The sequence below is a fragment of the Mesocricetus auratus genome, unplaced genomic scaffold (assembly GCF_017639785.1).
Source record: "Mesocricetus auratus isolate SY011 unplaced genomic scaffold, BCM_Maur_2.0 Super-Scaffold_100009, whole genome shotgun sequence".
Taxonomy (NCBI): domain Eukaryota; kingdom Metazoa; phylum Chordata; class Mammalia; order Rodentia; family Cricetidae; genus Mesocricetus; species Mesocricetus auratus.
In genome coordinates, this window is record NW_024429193.1 from 24,276,804 (window position 1) to 24,300,093 (window position 23,290).

Sequence of the window (23,290 nt, forward strand, 5' to 3'; positions counted from 1 at the left end):
ATGTATCTAAAATTCTTGCCTAAGTACTCAGAATATAATATGTAATATGTCTAGATCAAACTAGAGTAAGTCATTTTACCTATCAGTATATAGAAAATTCTATCTAATTAGGGAGATAGAAACATATCATTTAATACCCACAGTCACATATATAAATAAGTACATACACATGGATAATTAATAAATTTTAGATTTTGATGCAGGACCTCATTCTGTAGCCCAGATCAGGCTTTAACTGTTGATCCACTGGCCTCAGTCTTCCAAGTGCTGGGATTCATTTATTTCTATAACACATTCATACACGAATGCCAACTCTACAGTTTGTGCTATATTATTCTACTCTGACATGCTACTTAAGGGAATAACTATTACATTGCACATATATGCTTATTACCTTTGCAAATTGTTCACATTACTTAGAAGTAACATACAAATTTAAATACAATTCATTTTTAAGTTATATACAAGTTTTATTATAAATTATACATTTGTATTGCCCTACATATTGAGTACCATGCAGGACAGTGCTCTATCAAAAGTACCTTCCTAACCCAAAGTCTTTAATTAGCATTAGGCAAGATATAAACCTAGCCACATGGATTCATAAGCATTTTCTTTTTCCTTTCTGATTAAACAACAGCTCTTGCCTTCCTTTCTCTCAGTCACTGGACCTCAGCAGAGGCACGGAATGCTTTCCAGAACATGGATTTAAATGAGGCGCCTGCTCAGTGGGCTTACAACCTAATTAGACAGAGACAGTTGACCAACATATGCCCACAGACTACAGTTGGCCACTTATTTATTCCCTAATTAACATAAAGCAGCGGGAGGACAAGCCTGCCTGTGCTTGGTGCGCGAGAACGTCTGTGTGCACTGTAGAACTCTGTGGGAAACAAGACTGCTTCCTCGTTGGGGGTTTTCTGTGTGCTTCCTCTGGTTCCTTGCCTGTCTCCATAATTAATATTCCCAGGCATATCTTGCTGAGACTGTATTTGGCCGAGCAAACAGACTCCCGCAGCCACAGCGGAACCGTTTGCTTCAGCTGTCGTGTTTATCAGGTCACTGGATGGTGGATTTCAATGTGTGTTCAACTCTCTTGAGAAGCTCAGCCAACGTGTGCCAAGTGGCTTCGCTACAATTGAGCAATTCAGTAATTCCAGCCACAGCGATGGTTTCATCCTAAGAGTTTTGATTGCGATGGTCAGGTGGTTTCTTTCTTCTCGAATCTTCTTTTAGTTTTAACGCTGTTCCTGTTCTACTTTCAGATAATTATCAGAAGAAATTGAAGCGAAAGTCTATTATGACTTGAGATAAAGTTAATTCTGAGATGCATGCCAAGGACTCACAAATACTTACTTGAAGGTTCTCAAGAAGGTGTCAAATGAGGTTGCTTCTCATTAATTGATCATTCATGGAGGAGGAAGCAAGCCGGAAAATTATAGTAATGAAAGGTAAGGCCATGACTCCCAAAGCTACAAGACCTCAGAGACCCTGCTTCTGCCTATCTATTCCTCACTTTAACATTCTAGATCCTAAGAGACCACGGGCCTGCCTGTCTCTCTCTCTCTCTGTCTCTCTTTTTTTTTGCTTTTTACGAGACAGGGTTTCTCTGTATTGTTTTGGAGGCTGTCGGTCCAGGCCGGCCTTGAACTCACAGAGATCTGCCTGCCTCTGCCTCCTGAGTGCTGGGATTAAAGGCTTGCGCCACCACCACCCAGCTGCCTATCACTCTCTTTGGTATAGTTCTACTCTTATCATTTACCATTCCTAAATAAGAAAACAATGTAAACATTGGCAAATATAAGTTTATTTAATATCATTTATCTTCACTTAACTTTTTTTTCTCTTATTTTCGAGCTAGGTTCTTGCTATGTAGACTAAGCTGGCTTTGAGCTTCTAGTGAGCCTCTGCCTCAGGTTCCTGAGTGTTGGGGTTATAAATGTGGGCTCCCATGCCTAGATTACTGTTTTACCTGTTTAATGTCAGTGTTTGAAAAATCACATATTGCCACCAAGTAGCTGGATGCCACTACCACACCACTTTACAGTAACAGGAAAACACCACAGTAAACATTGAGCAATTATACAATGGCAGGAACCCAATACTCACCTTTGCCCTGCTTCAGTGCTAATTCTGAATCTGCACACTTACTGTCTTGATTATGAAATAAGAAATATTAGGCAGTTTTATTCAAAGAATTTCTAAAATAAACTTTTAAACTTAACGGGATCAAAATGGGTCTGCTTTCACAAGACAAATGAAAAACAGCTGAATCAAAAAGAAAAATACTAACAAAACTCTATATAACATTCATTTGCAAAACTGTTCTACAGAGAGTTCTAGCAATTACATTATTGTTGTTTTATTTGGTTGAGTTTTTATAATTATGTTGCTCATATTTTTAGTGTTTAAGTATTTTTTAAATGTGTTGATGATCTTAAACACTCCTCAGAAATAAAAAGAAGACATGTTGCTTTACGTGGACTGTTAGCTCCAGTCCTGTCTCAATGCTCATCTGGCCATGCACACTTCAATGAAACATGTAGTGAAAGAAGTTTCATTCATTTCAATCAAAATCTTTACACTTGGAAATTCAACGCAATTTGTCTTCCATGGTCGACATGGAAGTTTCCTGCATAAAGGAGTGGAAATCCATTCCTTTATCTAACCTTGGGGCTTCCTCCAGCCATGCTGGGGAATTAGGGCTTTGCCTTCCCGGAGGGTGGAATTCATTTGGATTCTGAAGTCACTTGCCTCTAGGACTTGGGCACTTATTTGCTTAATGCCTGACTTATTTTAGCTTAATAAGGTATAGACATCCCTTATGGAAGTTTTGAATTTGCTATTTTAAAAATAAAAGCAATTCAAACTCATCAAGTAATAAACTGACCCTCCCATGTAATGAAATAGTTACTTTAAAATCACAGAGTAAAAGCTAAATCAAAGTTAGGAAGCATAGTTTAAAAAGTAATCGCAACAACTTGATTCCTAAAATCCAAGTTCTAAATTAATGTGGCTGATATACATTTCCTAAGAAATAGCTATTTGCATATATTTACAGCTATAAGCAATCCAGTTCAATAAAATGTCATAGTTGTGTCGGCATCTGTAAGATGTGGTTGTTTGGGTAGCACTTAATAGGTAGAAGCAGAATTTCTGGGTGCTTGCCAGCTGGCCAGCTGTCTGCATTGCCCACAGAGAATTAGAACAACGGGATCTTTTGGCACATCCAATTACAAGGAACAACCTCCAACCCTCTTTTAGGTTACAGCAGGAGATAACATTACCAAAAGGCCGCATTAATTGATTTAATTCTGAGAAATTGGGGGATTTGAAGATATGCATGAGAACATCTCTCTTAGAGCATTTAGGAAAAACGTGAGTGGATTAAATGAAGGTTCCTTTTCTCATAGGTGCTTTGTTCAGCATTAGGAGGGGTATAATCATAAGGCAGGCATTGCTGTCTAGGTCATGCAAAGTAAGGCATTAAAAAGATGTTTATCACAAATATTTCTGAAAGGTATTGATAGTTTTGTTGCTAGAATGTGGGGATGAATAGTTGTGCATGTGGAGACCAGATATGCTTGTCTTGAGAGGAGCATCATTTGTGTTGTGGCACATGTGTCTCTCGTGCTTTTGAGAGAATGGAGTTAAGATGGAAGGGTGTACTGGGCATAGGGTCAGGTAGACTAAAAATAGTGAGGTAATTTAGAGAATTGGAGGAAACTACCTATCATCTGACAATTACGCTTGGCCCCAATAAATACTTTGTCCTTGGTATTTTCTTTAGAAGTCTAGAGTCATGTTATACAGAACCAGGAACATATTTTAAGTCAAAGAGTTATAATGCAACACCGTGGTAGGAAAGCATATTTAGAAATATCTTAGGGAAATTTCTTGAATAAGAAAGATAGTTAGGGAAGACAGACTGCCTTCAAACTACAAATGGAAAAGGGGTACCACAAAGCTAAGACAGAAGGGAAATACAGACACAGGTCCCTGATCAGTAAGGAGGCACACTGAGAAAAGACACATTGCACTGTTTTCTTCTGTAAACATCACACACCAAGATGGTGCATCCTATTACATACCCAAGCAATGAGATGTTTACTTCTATAATAATTGTAATGCTTTCATTGCTTATCATAAAGCAAGTCTATGTCACAGACTCAGATGCATGGATTTCCTTTATTTTTTGCTCTCTCCCTTCATAGTGCACACCACATGGCATCATCAAAGCCATTCTTTCTATTTAGTATAAGGAACCTAAAGGCAAACCTGAACATAACAGTTTTTCTTCTGAACAGTACCACACTGTGATCTTGACAGTAAGTAAAAAACAGTCTTCTGTAGATATGAACATACTGCCACCAAGGAACAAAGTGAGACTCATGCAGTGGCCAAGGAAATCAAATCGTCCATTGAATGGTAATGATCAAATGTTGAACATTCCTGTCTACTTGTAGAGATAAATGAATGAATTAAATAGGTATCTATATGCTCCTCAAGAAACTTAAAATTTCATTTAAGCAATGTGATTGATTTTTTTAAATGAAGAAATAACAAGTATATTAATATTTGAATACAAAGTATAATTGTTTTACTCTGGAGTTTTAGAAATACTTCAAGGCAATATTTTTAGCAAATGTCTTACATTCCTGGTTTTGAAAGTTCAAGGATTCTGTTCAGACCGGAAACAAATATAACACTCCAAACCTCTGTGTAGCTAATATCATCATATTGTGAGACATCACCAACCTTTCCTGTGTTTTTAAATTACCTGTATCTTTAAATTAAAATTGATTACCATCATGGAAGGGTGTCTACCCCCTGCTTCACATTAATAAGTGCATGATATATTCTTTTAATTGTGTTTGCTGATCTAAATGTTCACTTCCCCTTCATAACCCTCTTTGTATATTTTCAGGGCAGTAAATGCTGGAGGGACTCCAATTTGAAGTGTTAAATTATCAAGTGAAATTATAAGAGCAATTTATAAGAGATAGCTGGAAATTAAAATACAAAAACTGCTTAAGGTAAAATGCATGAGGGGACTCTAGCTGTCATCCTGAGACCCCATGGAACAGATGGAAGCAGCTCTCTAGCTTCTGCCTGCTACCTGCTGTTTAATTATACCCTAATTAATTAAAGCAAAGACTCCTGTGTGGTTTCACAAGGAGTGAGCAGGAGGGCAGTCAGAGAGAGAGAGAGAGAGAGAGACTTCAATTCAAAAGACTTCCAAATTAAGGCTAATAAGCTCAGGAAGGCAACTTGCACCCACACATTGTGGTCATTTTAAGAAAACAACTATCACAAAATGTGGGCTATTTTAGCACAACACAAAGACAAGGGTATGGCTGATTTGTCCATATGCCATTACTTTTCTAAGGATTCTTAATAAATATTTCAGAAAACAGGTTCTAGAACTGTTGCAACATGCAGAAAGTTAAATTCATTGTATGTTTGCTTGTGGTTAAAATTAATTCTTGCATTCTGATTTTAACTAACAGATCAAACTTGTAAGCTGAGGTTTTATCAAGTTAATCTAGGCTGGGAAAACCTCTTACAAAATTATCAGCTAAAGTAGAACACACCATGAACAACAGTGGGGAGGCACTGTGTTAACCATGGATGTGCAATCACAGTCTGTATAGTCTTGTCATTGACATTCTTTGTATGTGTGTTTTCATGTTTGTACACTTGCTACTTTGGCTATGTTTTGCTTCTTCAATTATTAGTCATTACAACAATGAGGACCTTCTTGAATACATATGAGAGAAAAGACAGCAAGGCACTTTTGTCTCTTCTTCTTCTTCTTCTTCTTCTTCTTCTTCTTCTTCTTCTGCTGCTGCTGCTGCTGCTGCTGCTGCTGCTGCTTCTGCTTTTTCTTTGTTTCTTTTTTTGTTTTTGAAAACCAACACAGGTAAATAAAGAACATGTCCATAGAATGCTTCCAGTAGGGCTGGATAAATATTTATATGTATATTCAATGTGGCATCATAGATAGGAAAATCCTTGAGCATAAGACTTTTGTTAGGATGAACCATGTGTTCAGAAAATGTCATGTTCTCTGAAAATTTCAGATGATAGACTTTTGTTTTTTTATTTCCTAATTGTTTTAAGGGAATTTATACAATCATAAGAAATCCATTCTCAAGTATATTTCAGTCTAATTCTGATATCATGTCAAATTAATCAGCCATATATTAGCACATGTGCTAGATCTGGGTCTATAGTAGACATGCATGCAATAGATTTTAGTTTTCTTGGTTGATTACATATTTATTCATAAGAAATTTAAAGTTTGAAGTACGTTGTTAGTGTAAAAAGGATTACTTGAGATATCCATTAATATCAACATGAGCTACTGGTACTATTAGTTATTTATTAGATGGAACCCTAGGCTCTCTTCAGTCTTATATTAAAGTACAGAATTTAAAATTTATATTTGTTTACTTGGAAACATTAAATAAATAATGTGTTATTAGTCAGTGCTGGTTATTCTGTATATGGAGTATTACTTAGAAAACCAGAATATGGGCTCAGAAGTCCCTAAATTGATTACCTTCATGTTTGGTCAGTATTGTGCCTGATCACCATGTGATATACTGTATGATACACATAGATACTTCTCTTTGAGTTTATGTCTCTGGTGGGCTGATATTATTTTGTACTTCATCTTTAAATAGTGAAAACATGAAGCATATGTTAGAAAAATACTAGATTAATACTAACAGAAGACAGTATATAGTTAAATTCTAATTTACTTATAAAAGATAATATGGGTATGTTCAGATAATTAACCACACTGTTTTTCTTATAGAATACTTTTTATTGTCTCCTTTCACTGTAATAATAAAATTCCAAGGGATGGCTTAGAAGGAGCTCAGATTGTAAACCTTTTGAATAAATGCATCACTGATGCAGGAATAATAAATGGGTAGAAACGAAGAATATTTACCCCCTTCCCAAACAAAAGTCCAATACAATATTTATTATCAGGAAACGTGATAGTAACGACCATTTATAAATAAACACACATTCTAATGAAATGCTTTCCATTTCGTATGGTCTCAGAAATTTAATATCCTAGAGAGAAAATAGATATCTGGCCTATCCCAGTCTCTGAAGATAGCTTAGCATGACTACCAAATGCCGGCTCCTCAACAGAAGCTGCCACTCATCCTTTCTGGGGCTGCACTGCAGTGTGCAGAAACTTGATGGATCCATGGTGGGAAGGACCCACGACCTTTGTCTTTTGTCCTGTAATTTTATCTGTACACACACTATGACTACCTGTTTGGCTTGTGTTTCTTTTCTTTCTTTCTTTCTTTCTTTCTTTCTTTCTTTCTTTCTTTCTTCTTCTTCTTTTTTTTTTGAAAAACAATAGGAACAAAATCTAGAGGAAGTCATGTAGTTTCTGACCCCAGAAATGTCAGTTATTGCTTTTATGACTTCAAACTGAATTGTGAATGTGAATAAATAATAGTCTTGACTGTTTTTTACTCAAATTTACAGATTCTTGCTCCAGTTGGAAGGTCGTATTCTTAGAATTGTTGTTATGAGGGTAGGTCAGAAAGGAGCCAGAGAGGCACAGAAGCTAAGAGAATTATGAAGAGAAAAAATAAAATAATAGAAGAAATCGTCTTTAGGTTTCCCTAAATCTCATTATTAATGTCTTTGTCTTGTATCTTGTATTAGCCAAGGTCAAAGCATCTTGAATATCTCCCATAGTGTTAGTGTGGTCAGCTCCTTTGTGGTATAAAGTGTTTGATCATTTCTGGGAATAAACTGATCTCTTTTTACTCCGGAGTCTATGTTCAACAAAAATTTCGCTTAAGTCTTTTTTTTAGATGATGATCAAAATCTTTGCTCCTAGAATATTTGGAGCATTGTATTGGAGGCTGGGGGCAATAGTTTTATTTTTCATTTTCATTTTCGAAGTGTTACCTTGGAATGCATTCAAGTAGTTTGGATTCGATGACATTTTCTCTTTGCGGTGGTGGGGAATCTTTTAATGTCTTCTCATGGAAAACATGCAAATGTACACGTTAGCCAGTGAGCTTTGGAGGGAGGCTGAAGATTAAATATTTTTATTATTGTCTTAATGAAAGTGCATGTGATTGTAGATTGTATTGGTTTGCCTTTAAACATATTTTTCTCTTTTGCCCTCTCTTTGCCTTTCTCTTCTCCTTTCTCTCTTTCCCCAACCTCACTTTGTTTTCCAGAGGGTTCTTTCACTGCAAACTGTTCACAGCCTTTTAATTAAACAAATTGGAAGCAGTGTTAAGTGACAAGAGAATGGAAAGAAAAGAGTCAAAGATGCCTTGTGAGTTCCTTTCTGATGTTCACCTTCCCTTTGGGCACTGCCTACATTCTTTAAAGGCAGCAGATTGATTCTGGGACATTCTCTTGGTCTGCTCATCTCTCTGGACTCAGAGGGCACATCCTTTACTCTTTGTTTCTCCAAGAACCTTTGCAACAATTATACTGATTTTGTTTTTTTAAGCCAGGTGTTGAACCATGGAGCACTCCACATACTTCACTTGGCCAGCACCCAGCCTCTGAACTCCATCAGCCTGCTGCATTGTTGCTGATTCCTGCTGACCTAGACAACTAAGTTCACACTTCCTCTCTCTTCCTTCACCTTACCTATTAATAGACTGTGCTTTGGGGGTTCAAATACTGGAATTTGTAGAGTGATAGAATTCAACTTGCCAAATATCTAATTATATTTAACATGAGACTAACACCTGACAGTCTATTTTTCCTTCTAAACCTGTTCTCTTCCTTTGACGAAGCTAAAACAGAGAATTTGCTAGATTATAAGAACTGAAGTTTTATATGAAATTTATAGATTATAAAATGTGCTGGTGCTTTTATCCACTGCTAAGGAAACAATAGCATTTACCCGTATTTGTAATACATGCTGAATAATTACTTATAATGTCTACCTCATCTTTTTTGAAATGCTTATTTCGGTTTTAATGTTTTTACATGTTCTAGACATACATAAAAATAAATTCATAAAAGTAATTTGGCTAAGATATCTCAAATTTTTTCTCTTTAGAATATTTCTTTAAAATATCACTTTTTAAATGTCTTTTTTCTTGCTTTGATAAAATAACCTGAAAAAAGTACTTTAAGGGACAAAGTATACTCTGGCTTGTGGTTCAAGTGTGCAGTCTACCATGGTGTGGAATCCAGACATTCAGTCACATTGCAGGCAGTACAAGGGGGAAAAGACATTAAAGCAATGAAGAAACGAATGCTTCTTGAAGCTCAATTCCCTTTCTCCATTTATATAGTCCATGATCCCAGTTAGAGAATGATGTCACCTAGAACAGGCAAATCTCACCTCAATTAACATCATCAAAATAATCGCTTATAGGCAATCTCAGAGGCTTATCCCCTGGGAGATTCTATAGTCTATCAAGTTGACAGTGGTAACAATCATAATTCTGATCCTTGTCATCTTGACATCTAAATGTATCAAACTGTATTCTTCCCTTGCCCTCGTAGGCTCGTGAGCACATTATACTGTAAAATGCACCAGTCCAACTTTAAAAATCTTCATACTCTTTAGAATTTTTAATTGTTTCAAAATTGTAAAATATTCTTACTTTGAGTATCTTTCTTAGTCATTGCTCTATTTCTGTGAAGAGACACCATGACCAAGGCAACTTTTATGAAAGGAAGAATTCAATTGAGGCTGGCTTACAGTTTCAGATGTTTAGCCCATTACCATGATGTGGAACAAGGCAGGTGTCAGAGCAGTAGTTGAGAACTACATCTTCATATGTAGGCAGAGAGAGAGAGAGAGAGAGAGAGAGAGAGAGAGAGAGAGAGAGAGAGAGAGAGAGAGAGAGGGGACTTGGGCCTGGAATTGGCTTTTGAAACCTCAAAGCCCATCCCCAGTGACACACTTTCTCCAGGAAGGTCATATCTACTTCAACAAAGCCATACATCCTAATCCTTCTAATCCTTTCAAATAGTCCAACTCTTTGCTGACCAAGCATTCGAATATATGAGCATTCTAAAATAGGAGAATCTAAGCATAGAAAGGAATAATTGGAGTGAAACAAGTCTAAAATCATCAGCATGAATAGCCCCATCACGTCAATTCTGCTACCCGCAGCAGGCATAGTTTCTTTCTTTGTCTGCCTTACTCCATGTCCATACCTCTCTTTGGTGAACATAACACATTCCTTGACTCTCTAACACTACAGACTCTCTATTGCAACCTAGATGTCACACAATAGCCTCTAAAAGACCATATGTTGGTTCCTTTGTCTCTCTCTCTCACTCTCTCTCTCTCTCTCTCTCTCTATATATATATATATATACATCATATATATACATATATATGTGAGTGTGTATCAGAACATTAGTTAAAATTTATAGGATCTTCTACTTATGTGTAAAATATTAGTATATGAAATATTTTTACCTTATGTAATCTTTATGATCATGGGACAGTTCCTACTGAAGAATGCATACTTTAGATTCTCACGCAGGATAAAAGTTTCTCAATCAGCATCAAACAATATTCCGAGAATCTCTGTGGCTCCTTATAGTACAGGCTAGCTGAAGACAATAGCTGTGTGTGCTGATGTTGTCAGCCATGGTGAAGATGTTATGTCAGTGCAGTCTCATCAATAATGATGGACAATGCACTCCACACTCCCTGTATCTCACATATTCAGTTTTCCTGTAAATACATGGTGATTTGGCACATGTGACTGGTAAGTGATTTCTCTTGTTTGTAGGCTACCAGAAATCATTGTCAGTTAATTTGATTTTATCCGTGATTCTTCTTTTCAATAATTCAAATTGTTTATTTTAATCTGGGGAATAATTTTGATTTCTTCTTTAATTGCTTAAAAAAAGTAGTGAAATGATGCCTAAAATTAGGCTTTAAACAGTGAAGATGTACTGTGTATTTTTAAATAACTTGAATAAAATGACATTTTTGAATATGGTAAATGTTTTAGAAGATAACTATTATAGCCCCAGTTTGAACATTATATATAACATATAAAATCCATGAATTTAAACATAACAGTATTCCACAAGCATGTGCAACTTTTATGTTAATTAAAGAATAGTTTAACCATCAAAATAGATGAAAATTTGATGAACTCAACTTTCCCATTCTCATTTCATCCACTCATTTCTCCCATGTGCTGCCATTGTGAAGGCTACCTGCATAAATGAAACTCCTCTTCCTAGAGACTGGGAGACAGCTCAGTCTGTAAGTTCTCACCTGTTGTACAAGCATGATGACCTAAGTTCCATCCTCAGAACACAGGTTGAAAACATAAAAGTCAGTACCCCAGCACTGTGAAGCTGGAGACAGGGAGACTCTTTAGTCAAGCCAGTCAAGGAGAACTGATGAACTGATTGCTTATCTTAAGGCACAGAGTAATTGTGAAAGGCACGTGACATGGAGTTCTGATCTCTATGTGACCCCAAAAGTATACTCAGCTGCATTCACACTAATGCACACACACACACACTAATGCACACACACACACTTTATTTTAGTCTTATTTCCCAATTGTCTAAATTTAGTGTACAATGATGCTTTTTAGACCTCAGGCCTCTTCTAATATGCCCACGCTGTCCTCTTGCCTTAGAAAGAAAAGTTAAAATAATATCTATTCCTTATGATGGTTATATACAGAAGTAACATCGTATTTAATTACAGAAACTGCCAAATTTATCACATAAGCATAAAATGGAGAATAATACAGAGAAAACAGCAGATCATTGCAAACAAAACAGGAAAATAGGACACTACAAAACAGAAAAAAAAAGAAAAGAAAGGTAAAAGAAAACAACACAGCAGTAGACAAAATGTAGTGATTTCAGTGGGTAATCTAGATATAAATGATAAAGGCTTTTATTCAGGTTTTAGATATATACAATTCACATCTTTATAACAGTTAGGATGAATCACTATTTGGATTATATATTATTTTTGAGAAATAAATCACAATATCCGATGCTGACTTGTTTTTTTTTCAACTATTTTTTATTTAAATTAGAAACATGCATGCTTCAATTGTCAATCCCAGCTCCCCCCCCACTTGTCCCTCCACCAGCCCCACCACACCCACCCCCAGCCCAATCCCCACATTATTCCCCAGGGAGGGGAAGGCCCTCCTGGAGGGGATCTCCAGAGTCTGCCATTTCATCCAGGGCAGGACCTAGTCTCTTTCCCATGTGTCCAGGCTGAGAGAGCATCCCTCCATGTGCAATGGACTCCCAAAGTTTATTTGTATGCTATGGTGAACACTAATCTACTGCCTATTAATGATATTCGATGCTATATGGAAAGCAATATATTTATTTACCAGAGAGAGAGAGAGAGTCGCACAAACCAGGAGTTAGAAGTGTGGCTGGCTTCCAGGAGAAAAAGGGGAAGTTCCTTTTCCTTTCACTTCCTTTTATATCTACCTGTGTCAGTTTACATGTCCCTGCCCTCATGGGTGGATAGCTTTGTGGGGTTCACTCCTACAACCACCCAAGGCCCCAGAGATTTCTGAGGCCTTCTCACTGACACTACATTCATGGAATCTGGATCAGTCTCCTGTTGGTCTCTTAATCATCAGTCTGGGGTTCAAGAGCTCCCCCTTGTCCAGTCAGCTGTCTTTGTGGGTTTCACCAGCATGGTCGACCCCTTTGCTAATAACTCCTCCATTTCTGTCACTGGGTTCAGGGGGTCAGCTCAGTGTTTAGCTGTGAGTATTTGTCTCTGCTTCAATCAATCACTGGATGAAGGTTCTAGGATATCATATAAGGTAGTCATCAACCTTATCATCAGGTAGGGGCTATTAATGTAGTTTTCCAGTTGGTGTTATCCTTGTAGATCTCTGGAGATCTCACTAGTGTCAGCTATCTCCTCAAAGCTATAATGACTCCATCTATTATGGTATCTCTCATCCTGGTCTTCTCTATTCTTACCCCGACTCAACATTCCTGCTCCCCCATGTCTTCTTCTACCTTCCTCTTATCCCCCTCTCTTTTCCCTGCCTCCCTCTCCCTTCCCCCCATGTTCCCAATCTGCTCAGGAGATTTTGCCTCTTTCCACTTCTCTGGGGTATAATGCATATCTCTTGGGAACCTCCCTGTTTCCCAGACTCACTGGCCCTGCAATTGTAGGCTGACACTCCCCTGATCCATGTCTAAAATCTATATATGAGTGAGTACATACCATGCTTGTCTTTTTGTGCCTGGGTTACCCCACTCATGGCTGTCCATTTGCTTGCAAATTTCAATATTGCATTGTACACAATGAGTAGTACTCCATTGTGTAAATGCGCCACATTTTCTCTACCCATTCTTCAGTTGTGGGGCATTTAGGTTGCTTCCAGGATCTAGCTATTACAAATAATGCTGCTATGAACACAGTACACAGTAGAACAGACATCCATGTTGTATGAATGTGCATCTTTTGGGTATATGCCTAATAGTAGAATTGCTGGGTCGTGTGGTAGACTGATTCCCATTTTTCTGAGGAATCTCCATACTGATTTCCAAAGTGGCTGTACCAGTTTGCACTCCCACCAGCAATGGACCAGTGTTCCCCTTTCTCTACATCCTCTCCAGCATAAGCTGTCTTTGGTGATTTTGATTTTAGCCATTCTGACAGGAGTAAGATGATATCTCAGGGTTGTTTTGATTTGCATTTCCCTAATGGCTAAGGATGTTGAGCACTTTCTTAAGTGTCTCTCAGCCATTTTAGACTCCTCTATTGAGAATTCTCTATTTAGCTCAGTCCCCCACATGCTGACTTGTGTTAAGCACAGAATTTTATCAAATACTTAGCCAAGTGAAAAACATACTCTTCCTAAAATTTGTTTCAAATTTCCAGATTATTTGTTTCCTAATCCCATTGTCTTTATAAAAATGTGTATGAAGCAACTGCTTGTTATTTTCTTTAAAAAGATATACTTACGTCAGAAATATAAATTCATATAAATAAACTTATGGCTGTCTTTTGAGTATGGACTCTAGTACACACTCTAAAGCAAGGGATAACTGCGATTTTAAAAGAGTTTTTAAAATCCTCCATGGAAATAGATGGATGCTCACACTTCAAAAGCCATAGAGTTCAATGGAGAGAATTTTATACCACTGTCAAGAAAATGAAAGCAAATAGCCCAGCATTTCTAAAATCACCCATGATTCCACTGTAGTTGTATTTTACTTAGAAGGAATTCAGGAAAGTGTTAAGTGTTTAAATTCCCTCTGGCTTCATTTATGCCAGTAACCCTTCAGAGCTCCTACCTGGTCTAGACTGAAGTGAGGCCTGGACCCTCCCCCCAACTCATGCTTTCACTCAGGGATTCCTGCTTGCCCCACCACTCTTATTTTCACACTGTTTTCTTTTTGTTATCATTTGTACTATTCTAAAATGATGTATGCTTCACTGCCATATGCCTGTTTAACCCCTGCACAAAGTTCCCCAATAACAGCAAATGCTGCAGGTATAGTCTTCATAAAAATTTTGCCATTGCATTTTACTGGTCTGTGTTTGTTCCCTGCAGAACCCTGAACGTGCTGGGATTGACAGTAACAGGGTTCGAGGCAAGTGTGCCCCTGGGATGGAGTATTGAAACATTTTCTGAACTATTTGAGTTTGGTTATCTGATTTTAAAACTTAACTAATGAAGCTGTCCTAGCTGGTGAAGAGGACACCAAATGAAAACTAATAAATCAAAGAAAAATGAGCTCAGGGCTGTGTTCATTGAGTTAAAGTTTGGTAATTTACTTCAGGAAGATGGGGAAAAGTCCTTAGCTTCTTTTGGTATATGACCAAGAATTCTGGAAAACAAATTTCGCATTTTATCATGTCTTTATTAGAGCACAGAGTGGATCAGTGAAATTGGAATGTGATATATTTAGTGTGTGTGGGGGGGGGTTAACTCTGAAAACCAGGAAAGGACTTGAGAGAATATTTTCATTAATTTGGCAATGGTACAGCTCTGACTTCTGTGGATCCTGCTTCCTATGCCACAGAAGAATCCCTTCTATCCAGATTGGCTGGTCCCTTTCACCCTTAGAACCTGTGCTGGATAGAGAGTGGGGCAGCCCAAGAAAGACCTACTCACGTTCAAGCCAGACAGGATCACAGATGGGGAAGTGGGCATCGGGGTGTCACCCTAGCCAAGGAGTTTTCTGTGGTAGGCATCTGGTATCTGCTGGCATCAGGAAAATCAGTCTTCTTCAAAGGATCATCCCTGGGCATTCCAGTCACACTTCAGGGGAGGCCCCACACCCAGGAGCAGTTATCAATGCAAAACAAACTCAGTAGTATTTGGGAGAACTTTTTGTTTCATTTTGCCTTGTTTTGGCATTTTTTTTTGTCTTATTGGTCTTTTGTTTGTTTGGTTTGATATTTGTTTTTAGGGGTTTTTTTGCTTCTATTTGTTGTTTTGAAAGAGAAGAATAACATAAATTTGGATGTATAAGAAAATGTGCAAGATCTAGGAGTAATGAGGGGAAAATCATGATCAAAGCAAACTTTATGAATCTTTTTTCCAAAAAAGTTAAGTAAAATAAAAAGAATCTGTGCTGGTTATTTACGCAAAACTTCATTCAAGGCAATCTCATTGTTAGAATTGAAGAATGAGAATCAGATTTGAAAAGTTCTGTGTAGTAGGCATCACCTTTATCATGGCCCTATGGTATCTACGTGGAGAGTCAAGTATAAAGGTAAATATGTAAATCCAGAATCTATGAGGGCAAGCCACTCTAGACATGTGTTGGATGGTGATTGAGATTCTAGTATACTAAGTCATGAATTTGAAGAGATTGCTTAGGAAGTGGAAGAGAAAACAGGCAAAAATCTAAGGCTTATACATCGATATACTCCATATTTACTAACTGGAGTGAAGAGAAGTCAGCATAGTAGACTGAATAGATACAACCAGTAAAGCAAGGAGAAAAGAGAAGGGTTGTGTCCCCCCAGGTCAAACTAAGAGTGATTTTCAAGATGTATGTCCAATAGAAGAAGTGATTCTTCACATGTGACAGATGTCACATCATCCTTCCATCCCCCTCTCCCTACCCTCTCTCTTTTGTGTCTCTTTATGTCACTCTTTATCTCTTACCACCTCCTTCAACTCAGTCTCCCTTTAGTCCATCCTCATTTCTTTCATTCTTCATCAAATTACAAAAATATATTGAGAGTTTCCCATATGTACTTTGCATGTTCAATAGCAGATATCAAAAATGGTTAAAATTTGTTAATAATAGCTTATTGGACAAGCATGGCCTTTCCCAAACTGTTCTTTAAACTAGAAATGATGCTGTTTTTAAACAAAGCTTCCATTATCTAGTTTCTTGGTAAAATTGTTTTATACTGTGATTCAATGTTTATATGCATTTATACATAAAAAATTTGTATGTATGCTGAAATATATTTTCATTAAAGTTTTTGAGGTTTGCTTATATTCTTTTGCAATGAAAACTAAAGTTAAAAGTCTCACGAAGTTTTATGTTATCTTATTTTCCAGCTTGGAAACAGCAAAAGCAATAGAAGCATCTTAGGCTCTTGTTTCTCATGAACACATTCCGAGTTAAATTAAAGAAGAAAGTAGCCTGCTAATCTCAGACCAGATGAATCTCTGCCAGTTCATCTTTTTCATGTTCTATTTTGGTTTTCCCCTCCTAGGATGAGGAAGTTGCCTGGGTGCTTCTCATTTATATTCTTGATGTACCTCTACTCTAGAGTTTTTTAGAACATCGGGAGCAATTCTTAAAATCAAAAGTAGTTAAGCTCCAAGGTTAAAATTGGTGAGCTTAGGAAATCCTAAGTGTAAACACAGCCTACTAATCACCTGTGAATTATCTCTGGGTCCTTTTCCTCTGAATTCAAGGAAACAGCCTCATTGCAATTTTTCTTTCTAAATTAGGAAATATTTCCCAGGGACTGAAGAAGCAGTTGAGTGGGGGAAATGGACATTAGATCCGGAATCCAGTAACCTTTGATCTTTGATTATTTTGTCATTATATTTTACAAGTGGGTGAGAGGATATTAGAGTTTAACAAAAGACATCTAAAAAAAGGCACTGTGATAGAAACAGGATTTAATGCTTTAAAGTAATAATTGAAAAAGCAAAATATCTTTTTTAAATACTTTAATTAACTTTTTCTCTCCAGCATAATTATGAAATGAATTTGACAAATAAAAAACATTAAACAGACTGAATCCCAAGAATACAATTGTGGACTATAGAATCTAAGTTTACCCAACTACAAATTTCTTGCCTCAAACTTTACTCAAAATTTTAATAGTTTATGTATTTAATAACTTATTCACTGGGGTTAGAATTTAAATGTTTTAGGAAAGACAAACATCAATGCCAAGATTAATTTCCTATTAGTTCATAGAAATATCTGTACCTCTTGTGATGGTTAATCTTCATTTTGAAGTTGACTGACTTTTTAAATTATTTATAAGGTAAAGTTCTCTCTCTCCCTCGCTCTGTCTGTATATCTATCTCTTTTGCATGCATGGTGTGTGTATGTGTGTTCATACCTAGAGAGAATCACTTATCAGGGAAGACCCACCTAGAATTTGAGTATCCCCGTGGACTAAGGATCTGAAATGAATTAAAAGGGGGAAAAAAGCAAGCAAGCTGAGAACGAACTACCCCCTCATCTCTCTCTTCTTCCTGATGTTGGATGTCACCAGCTGCTTCATGTTCCTCCTATCATGCATTAACTAGTATGATAGACTCTGTCCTCTTAAAATATGAACCAAAATAACTCCTTTCTTCCCTAAGTTGCATATGTTTGGTAATATGCCACACAGCAATGGGAAATTGACTAGCACAAAAAATTAGACCTGATAAAAGTGGCTGTTACGATAAACTTGACCATGTGATTTATAGGACTTTGAAACTAGTTTGTGGGAGAAACTGGACGAGATTATACCTGTGGGCTAGAGAAGGCCTAGAATTCTGTGGGTAAGGCTTAATGAGCTATTTTCTGTGGAAGTTCAGAAGACCAGATTGTTCATAAAAACACTGCCAGCAAAGGCTAGGCCATGAGGCCTCTATCAAGAATTTGATGGGGCATCTTTTGTGTTTTCTTCTGGAACACAATGTGGCTATATTATCTCCATGTCCTGCAACCTTGAGTGAGGCTACTTTCAAACAAAATCATGGAGCTGGAGAGATGGCTCAGCATGTCAGGGTGATTGCATCCATATCTGGTGGCATTAAATGAAGAACTAGCAGCCACTAAGCCACTACCAAGTAAGTTTGTCTGAGAGTGTGACTTCTCTGCTAAATCACACACACAGACACACACACACACTTTACTGCAGGAGCTTAATTGTATTTCCAGAGTCCTGTAAAGTTAGACTATGTATACTGTTTTCATTTTGAGAAACAGTGAGTCATACTAAAGTAATAAAGGAAAGTTAAATAAAAATAAAAGTAGCCAGTTTACTACTGTTTTACTGTTGGTCTCACATTAACCTCATGCCACAGTCACTAGTTGCTGGCCTTGGGTGGTATTTTTGTAGAGCAAGTGGTACCAGAATTTTTTAATGTCCTATATGTGTTAAGACTCCAATCAACGTGTAATCTGTGAAAATTCACTTACACCTTCATGTTTAATTCTTTACCTTTGCTTTGTATTTCTTAACTCAGCCTCGGAGTTACTTAAGAGCACTTTCCTTTTCTGTGAACTGTGTCCTACTAATCCCAGAACAGTTTCAATAGAATGGATTTACTACTTATCATGGCTCCTATTTGCTGTGGGATGCACACCTGATTTTCTTGGACTACTTACCACAGACAGTCAAATTTCCTTAATTGGGGCTGGATGTGTCATAGTGTTATAAATATACTCAACCATTATTCTGGTATTCTACCAAATTACTTAGAAATGTTTTGTTTCATTTTTATGATTTTGTATGTGAGAGTGAAGCAGGGTTCACATTAGGCTTGTTAATTACTTTTGACCTCTGAGATAGCACTCTCTTTGTTCTGCCCCACATACTTTGAGATTTTCCTGTGTGACTGCTAGCCATTGGCACTGTCTCTGTTCCTTCACATACTTTCCAGAGTTTTATTCCATCACTAGATTGTTGTAAATCTCTTCATTGCTGGCTACATGAAGATTTTTTTCAGTAAATCCCTTTGTTTCCTTTCATGTTCAGAGTTCCCTCCAGTGCTCTGCCCTGCAAGCCCAAGACACTTTGCTATATCTGGGATTTCAGTGCTGTCTTCTTATTGAAGAGTTTACTCTGGACCCCATCTCAGACTCGTCACTTCCAAAGTCTGGAAACTCTCCCAGGGCATTAAGCCTGAATTCTTGTAGATCTCACCTCATTTGTTTTTAATTGACCAGGATTCTCCATCCTTCATTATCTAATGTCTAGAGCTTTGATAATTATTATTAGGAGTTTGAAGTGATTTTGAGCTTTTTCAAAAATCATGATAAATCATTCTCCTTTTTTAGATAATGATCTAAAACACATATCTAAGTAGGTGTTTTAATTCTAAAATATCGCTTCCCACATATAATTTAGAATGGAAGGGAGAAACAAAGTAGACAGTAAAATGTTAAAATATACATATATTTCAAACAAATCATGATAAATCTGAAGTAACATAATTATATGACAAATATTGGAACATGAAAGGAAGTCAGATTCACCTGATTTCTTGTTCCGGCAACTTCTGGAACAAGAACTACCAACTACTTTACGCTGATGACAGTAGGACTTCTAGAATCTTAGGACTTCCTCCAGACCTTGTCCTAGTCTAAGTAGGGACTCTCCTTGTGTTCCCTTCCACAAATGGGTTTGATCACTGTTGCATCTTTCCCTTCTTCCATGTAGTGTAAACATCCTTCTTAATGCATGTGAAGAGTGAATGATATACTGGTTTACTTTTAAAATCAAATTATTTTAAAATGTATAAGAGATTCTTGGTGTTTAAGTTATTATTTGATTATATAAGTGAATTTATATGGCATATCTGAAAGAAAGCTTTTTGAATGTTATAAGATTTTGTTTCTATATGTCCTTTACCACAAAGTAAAAAGTCTCCTATATTTTTCCCAGTGAAGGAACTGAAAATTTATTACAGAAATTTCTCTTATTACTACAAATTTCAATTGAAAACATAACATTGCAAAATAAATGAAGCTGTAGAATAATACTAAGGGTTGGATACAATTTATATTTTTAAGGATATTTTGATTACAAGTGTTTTCTTTTAATTTTTGTTTATACATATGAGCATTTTTGATATGTGTGTGTATATGTGCCTTGGTGTGCAGTTCCTACTGAGACCAGAGAAAGTGTGGGGTACCCCAGAATTGCAGATACAACTGGTTGTAAGTGACCCTATGGATTATGGGAACAGAACCCTGGTCCTCTGCAAGAACATCAAGTGTTGTTAACTGATAAACTGTCTCAAATCCCTAAAAGGTTTTCATGTCCGATAAGTGATTCTTGTTCATAATACATACCAAGATGAAGGGAGTTGTTATGAAATATTATTTTAATGAGACACAGACGTGTTACATTTACTTATGCTGTGGAATAGTACTTTATGTGAAAGCGTATTATATTTTTTGTACTGCATATGCTTAATTATGAAAAGATGTGTTGCTGTTTCACCTTGCCTGCCTATGGCACCTGATTGTTCTCATAAAAGACTGTACGGCCAATAGCTAGGCTGGAGAGGGATAGGCGGGGCTGGTGGGCAGAGAGAATAAGTAGGAGGAGGAATCTAGGAAAAAAGAGAAGAAGAGAATAGAATGAGAATAGAATGCTTGGGGCCAGAAGCCAGGTAGCCTCCAGCCAGCTGGGCGTGGAGACAATGAGAAAGTAAAAATATAGAAAGGAACAGAGAGAGAGAGAGAGAGAGAGAGAGAGAGAGAGAGAGAGAGAAGGGAGGGAGAGAGGGAGAAGGGAGGGAGAGAGGGAAGGAGGAAGAAAGGTAGGTAAAAAAGTTTTGAGGCAAAATTTAGATGAAGAGAAACAGGTTAAATTATAAGAGCTAGTGAGATAAGCATAAGATTAGGCTGAGCATTCATAACTAATAAGAAACCAGTATGTCATGATTTGGAACTGACTGGTGGCCTAAAAGAAAGCCTGCTAGGGGAGTAAGATCTGTAAATGGGAAGTACTGAATGAGGATGGAGATTTTACATCTGTAAAAATTTCCATTTTTCTTCTTTCCTCCATCCTCTCCCCTCTTGCTTTCAACCTTTCTATATGAGTTGTTTAGCAAATATGATGTCATTTTAACATGGATATCATTTTATTGATAGACCCACATGACACTGGCTTATTCCTTATTATTTTCTAGGTTTTAGTTATTTCATAATTTAAAATATCATTTTAAAAGCTATTTCTTAACTGAGGCTCTTTTCTTTACTGGCTCTAACCCAGGTCCTTATTACTATGTACCTGATCATTTGGTGGTGTCTTAATATGATTCCCCTCTTCCCATGCATCTAGTTCACATTTGCTTCAAGATTTTTCCATTTTTATTCATTGTTTTCATGATAAATCTTAACAACATTTGATATAATCCAGAAAGTCTCTAGTGGGAGTAATTATAATTGAAAAGTAGGTTTGTCTTGCACAATCACACACAACTTCTGATATCATGTCATGTTTGAATCATGTACATATGCATATTAATTTCATACTTTCAATATGCAACATTGATATAAAATTTTGGTAGATTTGGGAGTCCTCATTCATAAGACATTAGAAGTAGAACTTGTGCTGGAATAGGGTCACATAACTTTAATACAAGAACTCAGGAGGCAGAGAAAGGAAGATTTTTTTTTGGCAGGCAGATTTTTGAGTTTGGTCTACAGAGTATGTTCCAGGTCAGCCAGTGATACACATACTTGAAAAACCAAAGAACCATAACAAAAAGAAAAAGTAGAACTTGATGAATTACAACATGATTGGTGGATTCTTATGGAAGTAATATTTATATATTTGATATACTTCATGTTTATTATGTTAATATATAAAATGACTTTAAAGTTCCTATGTGAAAGATAACAACATTAATTGCTTTATACAATGTTTTAATGAATCTTCAAACTCCTTTAGTTGTAAAAACGGGGCATAGTGCCCTATTGAAAGAATATTCTAGAACACTTTGTGGTAATTTTTTAATATTACCATTTATTTTAAATATTCGGAAAAGTGTTGGTACATTATTTTAGTAAGAGGTAGCACCTGAAATTGAACAAAACCCATACATCTTTCTTCTACAAAGTGTATTGAATGTTGAAAGCAATTATTTTTCTTGCAGAGTTGCATATTTTTACATTTCTGGAAGGCATGTTAATGGTGATAAACTGGCAAATAAAAGAGTCATAGTATGCATTATCTTTTGTTAATGGTGCTTTAAAATGTTATGGCATGTGTCAAGGTGTGTGGTCTGAAAGTAATCCTGTTTGTACTTCTTAAAAAGAAAAATAAAGGTGAATACACCCTGCTTGCTAATGTCCTACCAGTCCTTCTTGAAATGAAAGACTGAACAGATTGGCCTAGGCATAGGGTCCTCTGCTCTTTGAGCCAGTTCACTGTAAAGATCTTTGAGTCTGAAGCACTATCTGCTTTAGAAGACAGAGAATTAGAGAGCGTGTTCTTCCCATGATTGCAACAGAAGACTTCAAGGTTTTGTAAAGGCAAAAAATGTAAATCCCCACTGATATCACTTAATGCTCAAATCTAAATGAAAGAAAAATAAGCAGCTATAATTTGCAGATCCTGGGCTCAATGGGATCACCCACATTGGAATTTGCATTTTCATAATTGAGACAATAGTCATTCAAACTAATGAAATATTCCACATCAAAGAAGGTAGTTGTAACCTTTATGCATACTTAATAATATTTTAGATGGAATATTGTCATTAAAACTAAAATATATTATTAATTTGTAGCAATTTAGTGAATAAAAATATCCATCCCTTCATACTCAAGCTTTATTTTCTTCAGTACATGTTATCATTTCATTTAATAATATCTTTGAAATGCCCTCATTCATCTTAGAAGTTTTAGAGGTTCATAATCTTCCTTTAAGGTAATGTAAGATTTCCAGTGCCTGAATGTTTGAAAACATAGTAACAAAACTAGTGTTGGGAGTTTCAAACATTTTATGTCTTAGGACCTGGGAAGGTGGTGGTAAATACGTGGCATTCAATCTTAGTCTTGCAATTCCAAGACCTAAAGATGTTTGCGTTTATAGGCCATCAGAAAGTCAGGCGAGGCAAGATAATTT

General features: G+C 36.6%; 1 long non-coding RNA gene across 1 annotated transcript; it reads left to right on the forward strand.

The window, feature by feature from the left end:
* Positions 1–1,017: 1,017 nt before the first annotated feature.
* Positions 1,018–8,997, forward strand: LOC121142182. The gene is made up of 3 exons (XR_005879163.1): positions 1,018–1,451; positions 8,229–8,329; positions 8,514–8,997. It is a non-coding gene; the product is annotated as an uncharacterized LOC121142182 (long non-coding RNA).
* The last annotated feature ends 14,293 nt before the right edge of the window (positions 8,998–23,290 follow it).